The following is a 15674-nucleotide window of genomic DNA, read 5'->3' as shown; positions in this document are numbered from 1 at the left end:
GAGTGGGGGAGGGGCAGAGAGAGACCCAGAATTTGAACCAGGCTCCAGGCTCTGAGCTGTCAGCACAGAGCTGGATGTGGGGCTCGAACTCAGGAACTGTGAGATCATGACCTGAGCCGAGATCAAGAGGAGGACGCTTAACCAACTGCACCACCCAGGCACCCCTAGAACTGCATTTTAAGAGAAGAGTACACATTCACAAAGTTGACCATAGGCTCAACTACAAAAGAAATATTAACACATCCTCCCTCCCCAAAATAATAATCAGACCATCTTCATTCATCACAGTGCAATAAAATAAGAAATGAAGAACAAAATGATAGCCAAACAACCACAAAAAAAGCCAATGGAGGTAAGAGAGGGTGTCTTCAAGGATGGGGGTGGGGGAAGCAGGGACTGCCGGCCTGCCTGTGGCTCCCCAACTCCACACCCTGGGCCTTTCCCTTAGCTTCCCTGTCACCTAGGGTTTGGCAGTTTCCTGGATCTTGCAGAATCAGCTTTAAAGTGGCCCTATCAGAGATACCAACACCAGAAGCTGTTGTGTCCTCTGAGGTCAGAGTGTCTTTTTTAAGTTTTATTTATTTATCTTGGGTGCCAGGGTGGCTCAGTTGGTTGAGTGTCTGACTCTTGGTTTTGGTTCAGGTCATGATCTCGCAGTTTGTGAGTTCAAGCCCACATCAGGCTCTGTGCTAACAGTGCAGAGCCTGCTTGGGATTCTCTCTCTCTGCCCCTTCACTGCTTATGCTGTCTCCCAAGATAAATAAAACTAAAAAAATGTTTACAATTGGGGCGCCTGGGTAGCTCAGTTGGTTGAGCATCCAACTTTGGCTCAGGTCATGATCTCACAGTCAGTGAGGTCGAGCCCCGTGTCAGGCTCTGTGCTGACGGCTAGGAGCCTGGAGCCTGCTTCAGATTCTGTGTCTCCCTCTCTCTCTGCCCCTTCTGCAATCTCTCGCTCCCTCAAAAATAAATAAACATTAAAAAAGTTTTACAATAAAAAATTTTTACAAAAAACCCTACCTTATGACCCAGCAATTCCACTCCTGTATTTACCCCAAAGAAATGAAAACAAAAACCTGTGCACAAGAATGCTCTTAGCAGCTTTATTTATGACAGCTTTAAACAGGAAATAACCCCAGATGTCCATTAATAGAATGGCTAAACCATGTGTTGTTAACCTTAAAAATAAAAACTCCCAGTTTATTTTACCAGCAAAAATGGCTTTATTCAGGAATAAAAGAGAATAACAATCTGGGACAAACAAGCTGAGGCAAAACCATAGGCAAGTCTGGGGAACGATGGAGAGAGGTACTCTTTTAAGGAGAAAAGGCATAACTGGGGAAGGCTGTTATAAACTAAAAGTCCATTGGAGAAAACTGGGTGTTCCAAGTATGGGGGGTTCTCATTGGCTAACCTGTTGCCTGGGGATGAGGAAAAAAATCTCTCCCTTTGGCTGGAGTAGTAGAGTGTATCTACATGCAAGGTCAAGGCCACATAAGGTCAAGTCCATCTCTTCCTATTGGGTCTACAGTTAACTTTGTGTGGTAGGGCGTGAGAAGTCCCCCTGCAGAAACCTCCGGGCTCCATTTTAGTGAGGTTTCCCAGTTATTCTTTCTCACATTTCACCCTTTCGATCTTTCCTTGAGAGCATGATTGATCAATAGTAAAGTTCTTTATATTTAGTGTTTTTTTCCTCTCAGCTCCAAGAAGAACCTTTCCTGGTTGTCATGTCTTAACGTCGGAGGGAAAGTGCATAGCAGTTGGAAGTCACTTAAGCCACACTGGAATAACAGGGAAGGTTAGAAGGAAGAAACTCTCAGGCACTTTTCATTGGAAGTCTGTATCTTCCTTTCTGCAAGGCACCTCCTTTCTGCAAAAGATTGACAGACAAGTATGGAATTAGAAGCAACACAACAATTCCAAACTCTACGTTGGTTTAAAACCAGGACCCAAGGTCTGAAAGTAGCCAACTGAAAATATTTATTGGCGCTTATCTGGGCTTAGGGAAGTAAGGTTTCCCCTATGAAGGCAAACCCGAAGTCATGTATACCTCCTGGAGGTCCCCTCTTAAAGTGACTATGAGGCAAAATAATGAAATACTGTGGGAGTGCACTGAATGAAAAAACAGAGCACATTTGGGAAGATACAGCATAATGTATAAACACAAAGCAACAGCTGATGAACTTTTTTGCAAGAATAGCAAAACTTCAAAGGTAGATTAAGGGAAAATAACACTGTTACTTCAAAAGAACTGTTTAGAACCATATGTGTTATTCAGCAGTAGTCTGTAAAGTTGTAAATTCAGAAACCATGAATTGGGGTAAGAATCCAGAGTCAGTTAATAGTTCAGATAAAAGACTATCATGAATTTTGAATCTTCTAACCCTTCAGAAATGCTCACAGGATTATTATGTGGCTGTTTATGAAAAGCTCATAATCAAAGGTTTCCTCCTTTTGCAAGACATTGGGAAATGCAGACAAAGGGCATTTTCTTTCCACAACAGGATAGAAGCAACAGTGTGAAAAGGTGTATAGGCCTGGTCCAGACATCTTGAGAAAGCCATCTGTCTAGATGTTGTCTGTTTCAATTCTGAGAAATCTTTACTTTCAGGTCACCAGATGGTGGGTGTGCAGGTCGAGCTAGGGTTTGGTGCTTTCTTTACATGTGTCACAAAGATCCAAGAGTCTATTCCCTGGAGTTTGGTGGCACAAGGATGGTTAAAAGGGACCTCGTGACTATTTCTGCAGTGGCCTTAACTAAAAGGGCAGTGGCAGGAATGGCTCTCAGGCAAGGGATCCATAGAGGATATCCAGTCCAATTGTTGGCTATAATCCTCACAGGGCGGTGATGGTCCCTGTGCTTTTGGGTGAGCACTCCAAGGGCAGTTCGTTCCCTTTCACATACAAAGAGGAAAAAGGGAAGTTGATAATTAGGATTCCAAGGGCAGGGAGTTTTGTTAGACCTTTAAAGTCCCAAAGGCTATGTCATCCCCCTCTTTCCAAATAACAGGGATAGGGATGTTATTTTTTAGTAAAGCACATAGAGGCTGAGCCATATGAGAGAAATTTGGAATCCAATTGTGGTAACAGCCAGCCAGTTCAAGAAATTGCTTAGTTTTAGGTTTTGGGAAATTCAGGAAGCCTTGAAATCTATCTGGACACAAATCTAGTCCTTGTTCTGAGATCAGGTGTCCTAAATAACTGAACCTGAGTTTGAACAAACTGCAATTTTTCTTTGGACACTCTATGTCCCTTTAAAGCCAAGAGTTTTAACAAGAGTTTTAACTCTTCTGGTGAAGAGGTTTGAGAAGGCAAGCAGAGAAGCAGGTCATGAACCTATTGAAACAAATTAGAGCCTGGAAAAAAATGTTCTATCATCCAAATCAGCCTTTAAGTTTTGTGAGAAATGGGAAGGAATCTCTGTGTAACCCTGGGCCATTACTGTCCAGGTGTATTGCCATTCTCCTCAAATGAAGGCAAAGATATCAGATGTCCTTATCAACAGTGATACTAAGATGCACTGTATAGGACAATGATAGTGAAAAATTTGCTTTCAGTGGGAATGGATGTCAGTAGTGGATGAGGATGGGGAACTGGATGCCAAGGGATAACAATGTTACTTATTGCTTGGAGGTCATGGGCAAACATCCATCCTTGGCTGTTGGGTTTTCTCACGGTAAAATAGAGTTGTTACAGGGACTAGTATGGGGGATAATCAGGCCCCAAGTCTTATAACCCTCTATTATGGACTTGATGCTCTGAAGGGCTTCCTTATTTACAGGGTATTGATTAATTCTAGAGAGTGGTTTTGAGGGACCTATTTGAATCTTGATGTGAGGTGCACTGTGGATTCTGCCAATATCAGTAGATGATTTTGCCCATAAAGAGGGTGGTAGCTGATCCAAAAGGAACAAATGATTACTGTCCTCAGACTCAGCTATAGTGCCATCAGAGACAGAGCATAGAAAAGATGCCAAAAGGTCATTCATTTCCTTTTGTTCGCTAATTTTGTTACCACTGTCAAATTCTAGAATTATTTTTCCCTTTTGGGAGAAAGAAATTCTGGCATGATATTCTTTTATTATTATTATAATATATATATATATATATATATATTCACACACACACACACACACACATATATATATATATACACACACACACACACATATATATATATATATATATATATATATATATATATATATATATTTAATGTTTATTTTTGAGAGAGACAGAGTGTGAGCGGGGCAGGGGCAGAGAAAGAGGGAGACACAGAATCCAAAGCAGGCTCCAGGCTCTGAGCTGTCAGCACAGAGCCCGATGCGGGGCTCAAACCCACAAACTGTGAGATCATGACCTGAGCCAAAGTCAGATGCTCAACCGACTGAGCCACCCAGGCGCCCCTGGCATGATACTCTTCTAAGAAAGCTCAGCCCAGTAAGTGAATAGGCGCTGAGGAACTCAGGAGAAAAGGGTGTGGATCTCTCAAAGGACCTCGGCAAAAGGGAATGGGTTCAGAGATGAGAATCTGTTGAGGTTTATCAGAGAACCCCCAGTATTTGAGCTGCTTTTTAGTGCTCTGAGGCACGGGCTGCTTTAGAGCAGTGGAGTTAAGCACAGAGTGTAGGTCTGGTGTCAGTAAGGACAGAGAGGGATTCATTCCCAATCTGGACTGTAGTTTTTCCCACCTGATTAGGAGGGAGGAGATGAGCACAAAGGTAAGCTGCCTTGTGTCTGTAGGCAAGAAAGATGGGGGAGGGGCAGAAGAGGTCTCAGAAGCCCCTTTTTTTCTTTTTAATTGTTTGCCTCATTTGGTTTATAAATTGTATCTTGGAGGCTATTTTATTTTATTATTATTTTTAAACTTTTCAAAACCCACAAGGTAGGTTGTTTCTTATTTATTTAGCTGTGGTCATGGAGACTATCCCAATTTTCCATTAAACCTTCTTGATCCTGCTGCAGGCAGTATCTGGCATGAAAGATTCAAAGTGCCTCTAGACATAAGGACCAGAGGGTTTTTTGTTTTTTTTTTTTTAAATCATAAACCATGATGCTAGGTAAGTTTAAATGGGAACATTTGACATGGTCAGATGAAAGATACCAAAATGTCAGGAGAGAGGGATTTTAGATTCCTGATAGCATTTGGAAGCGTCAAAATACCAATTAAAACAGGAATCCTATTCAGCCCTATTCAGTTTTGTCAATTTTAGAACCATGGTTGTCCAATTCAGCTTTGACAAAGTTAAAGTTTGGGGAGATCAAAAGTTCCCTATAATATAGGCCATTGAAGTTCTAAATCACTTCTGGTTAAGTCAGTCCATTAATCTGTAAGTGTGCATGCAGAGAGTGCATAGTTTTTAAACATAAAACCGGCTGGATTCCCAGTAAGGGGTGTGCCCTCAAAGCATTTTGATGACTGGAATCCCATTTCTTAGAAGTTTTTCAGGAACAGCCTGGTTCCAGAAGGAATCAGACAGGGGCTAGCTAGCAGTGTCTGAAGGACCAGTCCAGTTACAAACAGGATTAGGACCCAAGGCTATGGCAGTTCCAACAGGCACAGTTCCCACTTCACCAGTTCGGTCCCAAGGGGAGTAGGAACAAAGGCCAACACAGTTCGAGCTGGCACAGCTCCAAAGGGAACAGTTTGATGCCGAAAAGGAATCCAACCAAAGGCCAAACTGTACTCCCAAAGATTAAAAAACAAAACAAAACAAACAACCCCCCCCCCCCCGCCCCAAACCAAAACACTTACCCTCCAACCCCAGAGAAGGCGAGAAAGCAGTGAGCTGCAACATTTCCGTGGGTACCGCACCTATTTGCTCACCAGCCCCGGGAGCCCTGGGGTGGGGGTGGGGGTCTTCTCTGGATGCCACCTCTGATCACCAAGTAATATTAACCTTAAAAATTAAAACTGCCAGTTATTTTACGAGCTGATCACCAAGTAATATTAACCTTAAAAATTAAAACTGCCAGTTATTTTACGAGCTTATTCAGTAATTAAAGAGAACTGTAATCCGGGACAAAGAAGTTGCACCAAAACCACAGGCAAGTCCGGGGAAGAGAGGAGAGGTACGCTTTTTTAAGGAGAAAAGGGGTCAGTTGGCAAGGCTGTTAGAAACTAAAAGTCCATTGGGGTAAACTGGGAGTTCCAAGTATGGTGGCTTCTCATTGGCTGAGCTGTTGCCCCGGGGACGAGGAAAGCACCGTCCTTTGGCTGGAGTAGTGGAGTGGTATCCACTAGCCCCGTCAACTCGCGTCTTCCTCTTGGGTCTGCAATTGACGGCTGCGTAGTGGTGTAGGAGAGCTCCCCCTGCCGGAACCTCCACACTGCATTTTAGTGAAGTTTCCCGTTATTTTTCACAGTGTATACATGTAAAGGAATTTTGAAGCCAGGCAATTCCTGGCTGAACAGACATATAAGTGAAGATTGTTTTCCTCCACTTCCTTGTCTTTCTTCAGCCTCACAGGGTAAGCTTTCCTACAGGCCCCAACACTTTGACCTAAGGATAGCCCAGAGAAGAACTGCAACCCCAGAGTTCTGTGGCTGCCTCTGTTAAGACTCTCCCTTCCTCCTCTCAAAGGCAAGACACCATCATCATCTGTGCTTAGTCTCCTTAGAGACTGCCCTCACATACCTGGTCCAGTATGTTTGGGTTCAACTGTTGACAGAACTGACAGGAGAACCACCCATCTTCTCAGCAGGAGGGTTTTGGGCAGCCAGGGGCCCCAGCACCCCTGGGCCCCAGTTTTCATCTCTCTAGCGGCCCTAGTTCTATCTGATCTTTCCTGTATGTCAAATTAGGACCCTTAGCCACCATCACGCAGGGGCTCTGTGAGTCCTGAGAAGTGCCTTCTTGAGGGTGGTTCTTGAGAGGCCCCGTTCTAAATGCCAGGCACTGTCATGGCCCTCCTACTCCAGTGGCCTTTTGAGCACCCTACTCTATAGTGTCAAGGGCATGGATTCTCAAATCACACAATCTGCATTTGAATCCAGTCTCTCCTATTTACTTAGGTGACCTCACCGTGCATCAGTGTCCTCATCTGTAAAAGGAAAATATAATGCTACTTACTTCATAATACTGGCACAGGAATGACCACAGTTAATAAGGTGTAAAGTTCTCAGAACAGTGCCTGGCACATGGTAAGCACTGTAGAAGTGTGTTATTTTTTCCAACCCAACACGTATTCTCCGTATCCTTTGAAATATTTTGTTTTCAAATGACAAGTGAAAGAAATAACAAAGGCATCCTGTATGAGCCTGGATCCAGAAACCACACCAGGAATTTGAACAGAGAGAATTCAGTATAAAAAATTGTTGCTCTCTCAGGTCCTCTTTTCCAAGATGACCAAGAAAAGAAGGAACAATGGTCGTGCCAAAAAAGGCCTTGGCCACGTGCAGCCTATTCGCTGTACCAACTGTGCCCGTTGCGTGCCCAAGGACAAGGCCATTAAGAAGTTCGTTATCTGGAACATAGTAGAGGCCGCCGCGGTTAGGGACTTTCTGAAGCGAGTGTCTTCGACGCCTATGTGCTTCCCAAGCTGTATGTGAAACTACGTTACTGTGTGAGTTGTGCCATTCACAGCAAGGTAGTCAGGAATCACTCTCGTGAAGCACAGAAGGACCAAACACCACCGCCCTGATTTAGACCTGCCGGTGCTGCCCCACGACCTCCACCAAAGCCCATGTAAAGAGCTAAGTCCTTAAGGATTGAAGAAAAACTGTTCTCTGGAAAAATAAAATCAAACAGAGATTATACTTTATAAATAGCAAAAAAAAAAAATTGTTAACCAGTAGACAGGGAATAACCACTGAGGGGGGTAAATGGAGATTTAATGAATACAGGAATAGGGATAGAGGGAGAGCCACCACCTCCAGAGATGATGTAGAAAACCCATGGAAGGAAGGAACTTGGAAGGGGCCCTTCCTCCCGCCAAAGCTGAGACTCATGGTAGTGGCCTACTGGACGGCAGAGAAGTTTGCTGAGGTGCAGCAGGCTAGGGTTGACAGGCAGGAGTGTGTTGGGGGACAGCAAAATCTCACTGAGAAACCACCCAGCTGTGTGCTTGAGGAGCCAGAAGAAAAACACTGTCCACTCACTGACAAGGTCTAAGGCAGCACTGGCTAACAGGATCGCAGAGCAGGGCGAGAAAGGCGTATTTGGGGCAGAGAAGCACTTAGTTAATAACAGGCACACCCCCCATCTATGTTCTCAAATTTAAAAAAAGTTAATAAGGAATCTTTCTTATTTATGATTTATGTATTTACAGCAGTACAAAGGGGACTAGGATTAGGGTGGCCGTGTGTTCTGGCTGTCCATGACAGTCACATGTCATGCTCATTGATCCAGTATTATTATCTTTTTAATGTTTTTTTAAAATTTATTTTTGAGAGAGAGAGACCCCGAGTGTGAGCGGGGGAGGGGCAGAGAGGGAGACACAGAATCTGAAGCAGGTTCTGGGCTGTGAGCACAGAGCCAGATGCGGAGCTTGAGCTCACAAACTGTGGGATCATGACCTGAGCAGAAGCCAGATGCTCAAGCTGGCTGAGCCACCTAGATGCCCCCCTGACCCAGTATTATTGGCAGTGACCCTCTTGCTCTCAGAAATGTCCCTGTTTGGAGGATGAATTCGTGCTACCTCTTGAAGTGTTGTTTTCTATTAAGCTACTCCCACAGATAGTGGCAGAGGTACAATACACACACACACACACACACACACACACACACACGCACACACACACATCTGCTTGAAGGCAATGAAGAGCTACTGAGGCAGTCCAGGTATTGAGGGGCCATGACTTCAGGGAGAAGAGAAGTACACTGAGGTGAGTGTGACACCCTGAGAGCCTTTCCCCTCCCCAAGCATTGGCTGGTCTGTAAGTGGGAGGAACCAAGAGGCGGAAAAGCTGGGCAGAGAGCAGTAGCAGTTCTCAAGACTAATATATGATTAAAAAAAAAAAGTACGTCTGAGTCTGTCTAAAAGAGCTCTTTTAATAAGTATATAATAAAAAGTCTAAGTAATATGAAAGTACAGCATCATAGTTTAAATGGCAGGATTTTTTCTTTCTTTTTTTTAAGTTTATTTATTTTGAGACAGAGAGAAAGCACGACTGGAGGAGGGGCAGAGAGAGAGAGAGAGAGAGGACAGAGAGAGAATCCCAAGCAGGCTCTGCACTGTTAGCGTGGAGCCCTATGTGGGGCTGGACCTCACCAGCTGTGAGATTGTCACCTGAGCCGAAGTCCAACGGTCAACCAACTGAGCCACCCAGGAGCTCCTCCTTTCTTAATGGTACATAAAACAACAGTATATTTTCCAGTTTAGGGCATCTTAGAGTTGATGAAATACTTATTCCCATATACGAGTGTCTCTATAGGGCAGATTCCTAGAAGCAGAAGCACTGGGTCAAAGGATACATGCATTTGATAGATCCTACCCAACGGTCTTCAAAACAAAACAAAACAAAACAAAACAAAACAAAACAAAACAACAGTGTCCATTTCCCACACTTTTACCAACAATGGGTGTGAGCAGTCTCTGAGTTTCCTCTCATCTGATGGGCTCTTACCATGTCTTTCATTTCAGCTTCAATCCAGAATGAAGGGATCTGTGTTTCCCCAAATTATCATGCTCCACTGCTGCATGTAACCGGTTCAGTCTGCCTCACGCTTCCCTCGAGTTTGGGCCTTGGGCCTTTCTCCTCCTAAGGGAAAATAAAGGGTCATTTCCCCAGGTGGTGCTGGGGAGGATCATGGACTAGTTAGCACAGGAGTGGATCTCAGATGCTGCATGATCCCAGAGGTTCAGAAAGGCAGTCAAGATGGTCCACACTTGAGGTCTGCACTTATAGGTGGCAGTGGCATCTTTCAAACTTGTAGTCTGAAAAAAAGTATTCTTCAGACAACCTCTTGCCCCATGAAAATGGGATCACTTTGGGAGCCTCCCAATGCATGCTGACCAGCACCCTGCAGCAGCATCCGAACACCAGGTGTGTGTGCACATGACTCAGCCACTCTGGTGGATCCTCTATGGGTTTTGATGACTCCATGGCAACTTCTTGTAGTCATATACTGCTTAATATATTGTCATTATGGAACACTGGCTAAAAACGTAAAATGTGAAGTTCGCCGAAAGAAAGTAAATGAAGAACATTAACATGAAAATTCTACAATGTGACTCAAGATGATCTTTGTTCACCAGACATGCAAATTGGATTCAGCTGACCAAAATGTTTATCTGGCTCATCCTGATATCAAAAACCAAAGCCAAAAAAGAGGAAATAGAGTGACCATTAGATCCAATACAGCCTTTCATTAGTAGGAATAAACATGAGCCAGACCCACTAAAAATGGTGCTTGTATATTGCAGCCTGAACCCTTCTGTTTTATCTCATCGTTTAGACATGAAAACAAGAAAGTAATAAAAATAAACCAGTTTTTTTAAGTGCAAAAAGCATAAATTCCAAACATTCATTTAGAAAAGCAGTTTTTTGCCTATTTTTGATGCTACAATGAGTTATTAAATTTCATACATTTTAATATACATTTGTCCCAATATCAAATGATAAATATTTGTTTATTTATTTATTTATTACATTTATTTTAGAGATGGAGAGCATGGGAGAGGGAGAGAGAAAGAATCTTTTTAAAATTTTTTTTTTTTCAACGTTTTTTATTTATTTTTGGGACAGAGAGACACAGAGGATGAATGGGGGAGGGGCAGAGAGAGAGGGAGACACAGAATCGGAAATAGGCTCCAGGCTCCGAGCTGTCAGCACAGAGCCCGACGCGGGGCTCGAACTCACAGACCGCGAGATCGTGACCTGGCTGAAGTCGGCCGCTTAACCGACTGCGCCACCCAGGCACCCCAAGAGAAAGAATCTTAAGCAAGCTCCATGCTCAGCACAGAGCCCAGTGTGGGCTCGATACCACAAACCTGGGATCATGATCTGAGCTGAAATCAAGACATGGATGCTCAATGGACTGAGCCACCCAGGCGCGCTTATAGATGTTCTTTTGAAAGTTATTTGTTAAAAGCACTGTTGGTGGGAATGCAAACTGGTGCAGCCACTCTGGAAAACAGTATGAAGGTTGCTCAAAAAGTTAAAAATAGAACTACCTTATGATCTGGCAATTGCACTCCTAGGTATTTACCCAAAGAATACAAAGATACCAATTCAAAGGGACACATGCACTCCGATGCTCATAGCAACATTATCTACAATAGCCAAATTATGGAAACAGCCCAAGTGTCTATTGACTAATGAATGGATAAAGAAGATGTTGTGTGTGTGTGCGCGCGCACACACACACACACACACACATACACGCGCCCCAGGATATTACTCAGCCATGAAAAAGAATGAAATCTTGCCATTTGCAGCGACATGGATGGAGTTAGAGAGTATTATGCTAAGGGAAATAAGTCAGAGAAAGACAAATACCATATAATTTCACTCATATGTGGAACTTAAGAAACAAAACAAACAAGCAAAGGGAGAAAGAGAGGCAAACCACAAAGCAGACTCATAACTACAGAGAACAAACTGATGGTTACCAGAGGAATTAAAACAGGTGATGGGGATTTAGGAGTGCACTTGTTGTGATGAGCACTGGGTGATGTATGGAAGTGCTGAATCACTATATTGGGTGCCTGAAACTAATATTTACATAATTTATATAATTACGTAGTAAATGGAAATAGGTTAAGACTAGTCTTTATATTATAGACATTGCTTGAGATTATTTTAAAGTTATACATTTGTCCAAAATAAATTTTATTTTAAAAAGAACTTTACAGGGGCGCCTGGGTGGCGCAGTCGGTTAAGCGTCCGACTTCAGCCAGGTCACGATCTCGCGGTCCGTGAGTTCGAGCCCCGCGTCAGGCTCTGGGCTGATGGCTCGGAGCCTGGAGCCTGTTTCCGATTCTGTGTCTCCCTCTCTCTCTGCCCCTCCCCCGTTCATGCTCTGTCTCTCTCTGTCCCAAAAATAAATTAAAAAAAAAAAAAAAAAACTTTACACATCACAAAAATTATTAAATGATTTAATAATCTCAAGGTGTTGGCAAGTATACACATGGTGAAAAGACTTCTCCAGTCAAAATAGGCTAGAAAGCTCTCATCTGGTCTAGATGTCTCAGACTATAGGTGAGGAAATTAAGGCCCAGAAAGGGTAAGAGATTTACTTAAGATCACTCAGCCAGTGAGGGTCAGAGCTCAGACTCTTAATTCATTGCTCTTCAGAGTCAGTCTGTATGAGTTTAAGTGATTTGAAGGTCCCAAGAGACCTTGCCTTGTTGTAACAATCTCTTGGGTAGCAGAGGTTCTGACACTGCACCCTCCAGGTTCAGCACTGCCCTTACTAGGTCCTTCCTTTAGAGCCCCGGTTACCTTGGGAGCTAAGCTATTTTAGTTCCCATGCAACCAGGATCAGCCAAAATCTGCTGAACCAATGAAAGAGTAGATCCACGATGGAGGAATGGATCTATGGCCCACCAGGGCCAACTTGGCTGCCCAGAGTTTACCAGGTGGGCTCTTCTGAGGGACTTGGAGGGAGGAAGACCGGGCTAATGCTACTGCATTTGAGAAGATACTATGGAAATTAACCCCTTTCAATTTATTAAATTTTTTTTTAACGTTTATTTTTGAGAGACAGAGAAGGAGCGGGGCAGGGTCAGAGAGAGAAAGAGACACAGTATCTGAATCAGGCTTCCGGCTCTGATCTGTCAGGTCAAAGCCTGATGTGGGGCTCAAACTCACGAACTGAGAGATCATGACCTGAGCCAAAGTTGGATGCTTAACAGACTGATCCACCCAGGTGCCCCATCTCTTTCAACTTAAAATTTAACTTTTTTTTTTTTTTTTGGGACAGAGAGAGACAGAGCATGAACGGGGGAGGGGCAGAGAGAGAGGGAGACACAGAATCGGAAACAGGCTCCAGGCTCCAAGCCATCAGCCCAGAGCCTGACGCGGGGCTCGAACTCACGGACCACGAGATCGTGACCTGGCTGAAGTCGGACGCTTAACCGACTGCGCCACCCAGGAACCCCTAAAATTTAAAAACCTAGGGGTGCCCAGCTGGCTCAGTGGGTGGAGTGTGTAGCTCTTAATCTCCAGGTGGTGAGTTCAAGCCCTGTGTTGGGTGTAGAGATTACTTAAATTAAAAAATAAAATAAAATAGAATTTTAAAACTTAAAGTTATTCCCACCTCAAGGAAACCATGCAATTACCTTAACAGCCTGTTCCAACTTATTTATTTCAAAGTCTCTCTCTCCACTGCCCTCGAGGTACCCTGGACTTGGCCAGGCATGCTCCTGGCCATGTTGTAAACAGCTCTGCATCCCACTACCTGCCTGGTGCCTGGTGGGATGTTGCAAGGGTATTAACCATCCCCCTTTCTGAGCTCTTGCTCTGGATGTGTGTCTCTTACAGTTCAAAATGATTTGGAGAGTCTCACCTCTTTTCTCTGGGTAGGCACATGGTATTGAGCTTCCTATAAACATCACCTTTGGGAAGCCTCTGCCTTACACAGAAACTTTTACTGTCTCCTTATTCTAATAAATTCTGCTTGAATTTCAAGCCTTTTTACAATTCTACTGCTTGACACTGTCACCCTACCACAACCTGTTACTGTGGGCAAGTCACCATCAAAGTGTCTACATACCGGATCTCTATTCTGCCTCCCATCCATCACTTGTTCATACCGGTTCCCCCAGTCTGTTATTATAGTGTTGTTATTTGCTCTTCTGGTTCTGGTCAACCAAACGGGGTGACCAACAAGCCAACAGAGACCCAGGAGATAATCTAGAGAGGCAACCCTGGAGGAAGACACGGGGGGGGGGGGGGGGGGGGTATATTGTGGAGGTGGTTGCAGCTAACCCCCCAGGGCGATGCAGGTTACTGGTGGAATTAACAATTAGATTCAATAGGCACAGTGTCTTTTGCCCGCAAAAATGTTTACATTTAAAAATTTTTTTAAATCAGAAGAAAAAATAAATACAATAATCATGATGTAACAATAAATCCAGCCTGGATTATATTTGTCTTTATTTTGCAGTAGTAAAATATTATTAAAATTTTTTTTAATGGAGAAAGGGGTCCACGAAGACAAAGTGCTTAGTTATAATTCGGCTCTAGGTACAGTGTTACACTGTTTGGTTTTTAAAAAAGAAACGGATATGCAGATATTTGTATGAGACCTCTTGATTTTAAATATTAGAAACTAGTTTTAAAATTAAACAAATGTGTTGTGGCCCAACAAAACACGCGAGGCTTAGCCTGCACCCTCTCGAAGGCTCAGGCTATCGTATCCCCGGAATGCCTGTGGCTTGAAACAGTTTTGGGGACACGCCTTGTGCCTGCGCGCAGGATGCACAAGGGGTCGCGGAAAAACTCCCGGGCAGACCACGCTCTAATGCTGAAGTCCCCGCCCTCTCGGGTCCTGGAGTCCCCGCCGGCGGAGGCCACCCTCGGTTCAGCCCCAGCCTCGGCGCTGCCTGACCGGACAGCCCCCGCTGACTTCCAGGGCGGCGCGGGGAGTCCGGGCCACCGCCTCCCGCTAATTGGTCACGAGGGGCGCAGGGCGGGGGGCGGCCACCAGAAACTTGCGGCCGACGAGCCGAGGCCGCCCGGCTCCGCCCCACCCCTCGACCCGGGTCACCACCGCACCGAGGTCCACCCGCCGGCCGCAAGCCCGGCTCCTCGCGGGGCCCGCTCCCGGAGGCGAAACTCCCGGAGGACGCCGAACGTAACGCCGGGGCTCCTCCTCCCGCGCTGCCCAGCGAGGCAGGCTGAGCTCATTTCAACGGCCCACTGGCCTGCCCGTCACTGCCCAGCCGACCGGCCCTCCATTCCGGGGGGAGACCCTCGCAGAAGTCCCCGCTCACTCCGCCTAGGGCCGCGGGGCCCGCAGCTGCAGGGGGGCGGTTCGGGGCCCGGACCCACTCCCGCCGAGCCGCGAGCCACCAGTGCGCATGCTCCGTTGAAGCCCGCACCGAGCCCGGGTGAACCCTGATAGAGCCATCGCGAGGCCGGCTAAGCGGAGCTCCAGTGGCGCAATCGGTTAGCGCGCGGTACTTATACAGCAGTACATGCAGAGCAATGCCGAGGTTGTGAGTTCGAGCCTCACCTGGAGCACGACCCTTTTGGATACTCTCACCCCCCTTTTATCTCCTTGCCCAAAGGAAGAAGTTAGCCTCTCTTTAGCATTCTCAGTTGCCGTCTCTGCCTGCGTGCGCGGGTCGCTCCGCCGCAGGCAGGAAGCAGCTCGCACTGACGCTTCTTACCCGCTGTGCAAGCTACTTGTTGCCCCCACGCACCGTCCAGCCACTCGAACCCGGACGTCTGCACACTGCTTCCTTCTACTTCTCTTCCTAGGCCTTTTCTTTAACTGCATCTACTCCCCGGCCACAGTAGCGGCGTTGTGGACTGAAGACCAAGGGGCGCCGCACGGGTGGTGGGGCCCCGCCTGTACTTCGAGGTCAAAAATCTACTGGGCGTGCCCGAGCTCCTGGCGCCGGGAGGAGGTCCGGCTTCCCGTCTGCTGCCCCTCGCCTGGGGCAGAGTGGGGCGTGGCTCCGCGCGCCTTGGGTCGCGGGTCGCTAGCAGGGCGACTGCTCCCGGGAGTTGGGTCCAGGGCTCAAGAGCAGGGCGGAACTGGAGCAGTCCCTCCCTTCTC

At 45.8% G+C, this 15674-nt stretch overlaps 1 long non-coding RNA gene, 1 other non-coding gene and 1 pseudogene across 3 annotated transcripts; 2 read left to right on the top strand and 1 right to left on the bottom strand.

The window, feature by feature from the left end:
* Positions 1–1199: 1199 nt before the first annotated feature.
* LOC131485199 (uncharacterized) lies at positions 1200–15539 on the bottom strand. 2 transcript variants are annotated; one of them, XR_009248700.1, is made up of 6 exons: positions 15283–15539; positions 9569–9703; positions 9232–9385; positions 5956–7044; positions 5756–5900; positions 1200–1870 (listed from the first exon to the last, which is right to left on the bottom strand). It is a non-coding gene; the product is annotated as an uncharacterized LOC131485199 (long non-coding RNA). The 2 variants fall into 2 exon arrangements; XR_009248699.1 differs by lacking the exon at positions 9232–9385 and having other exon boundaries at positions 15283–15527.
* LOC131485198 (small ribosomal subunit protein eS26-like) lies at positions 7084–7768 on the top strand (annotated as a pseudogene).
* On the top strand, positions 15041–15133 carry TRNAI-UAU (transfer RNA isoleucine (anticodon UAU)). The gene is given in 2 exon segments: positions 15041–15078; positions 15098–15133. It is a non-coding gene; the product is annotated as a tRNA-Ile (tRNA).
* Positions 15540–15674: the final 135 nt, after the last annotated feature.

This window comes from Neofelis nebulosa, chromosome 9 (assembly GCF_028018385.1).
Source record: "Neofelis nebulosa isolate mNeoNeb1 chromosome 9, mNeoNeb1.pri, whole genome shotgun sequence".
In the NCBI taxonomy this organism is placed as follows: domain Eukaryota; kingdom Metazoa; phylum Chordata; class Mammalia; order Carnivora; family Felidae; genus Neofelis; species Neofelis nebulosa.
Note: the sequence above shows the minus strand (reverse complement) of the source record. Positions and strands in the feature narration are given on the sequence as shown.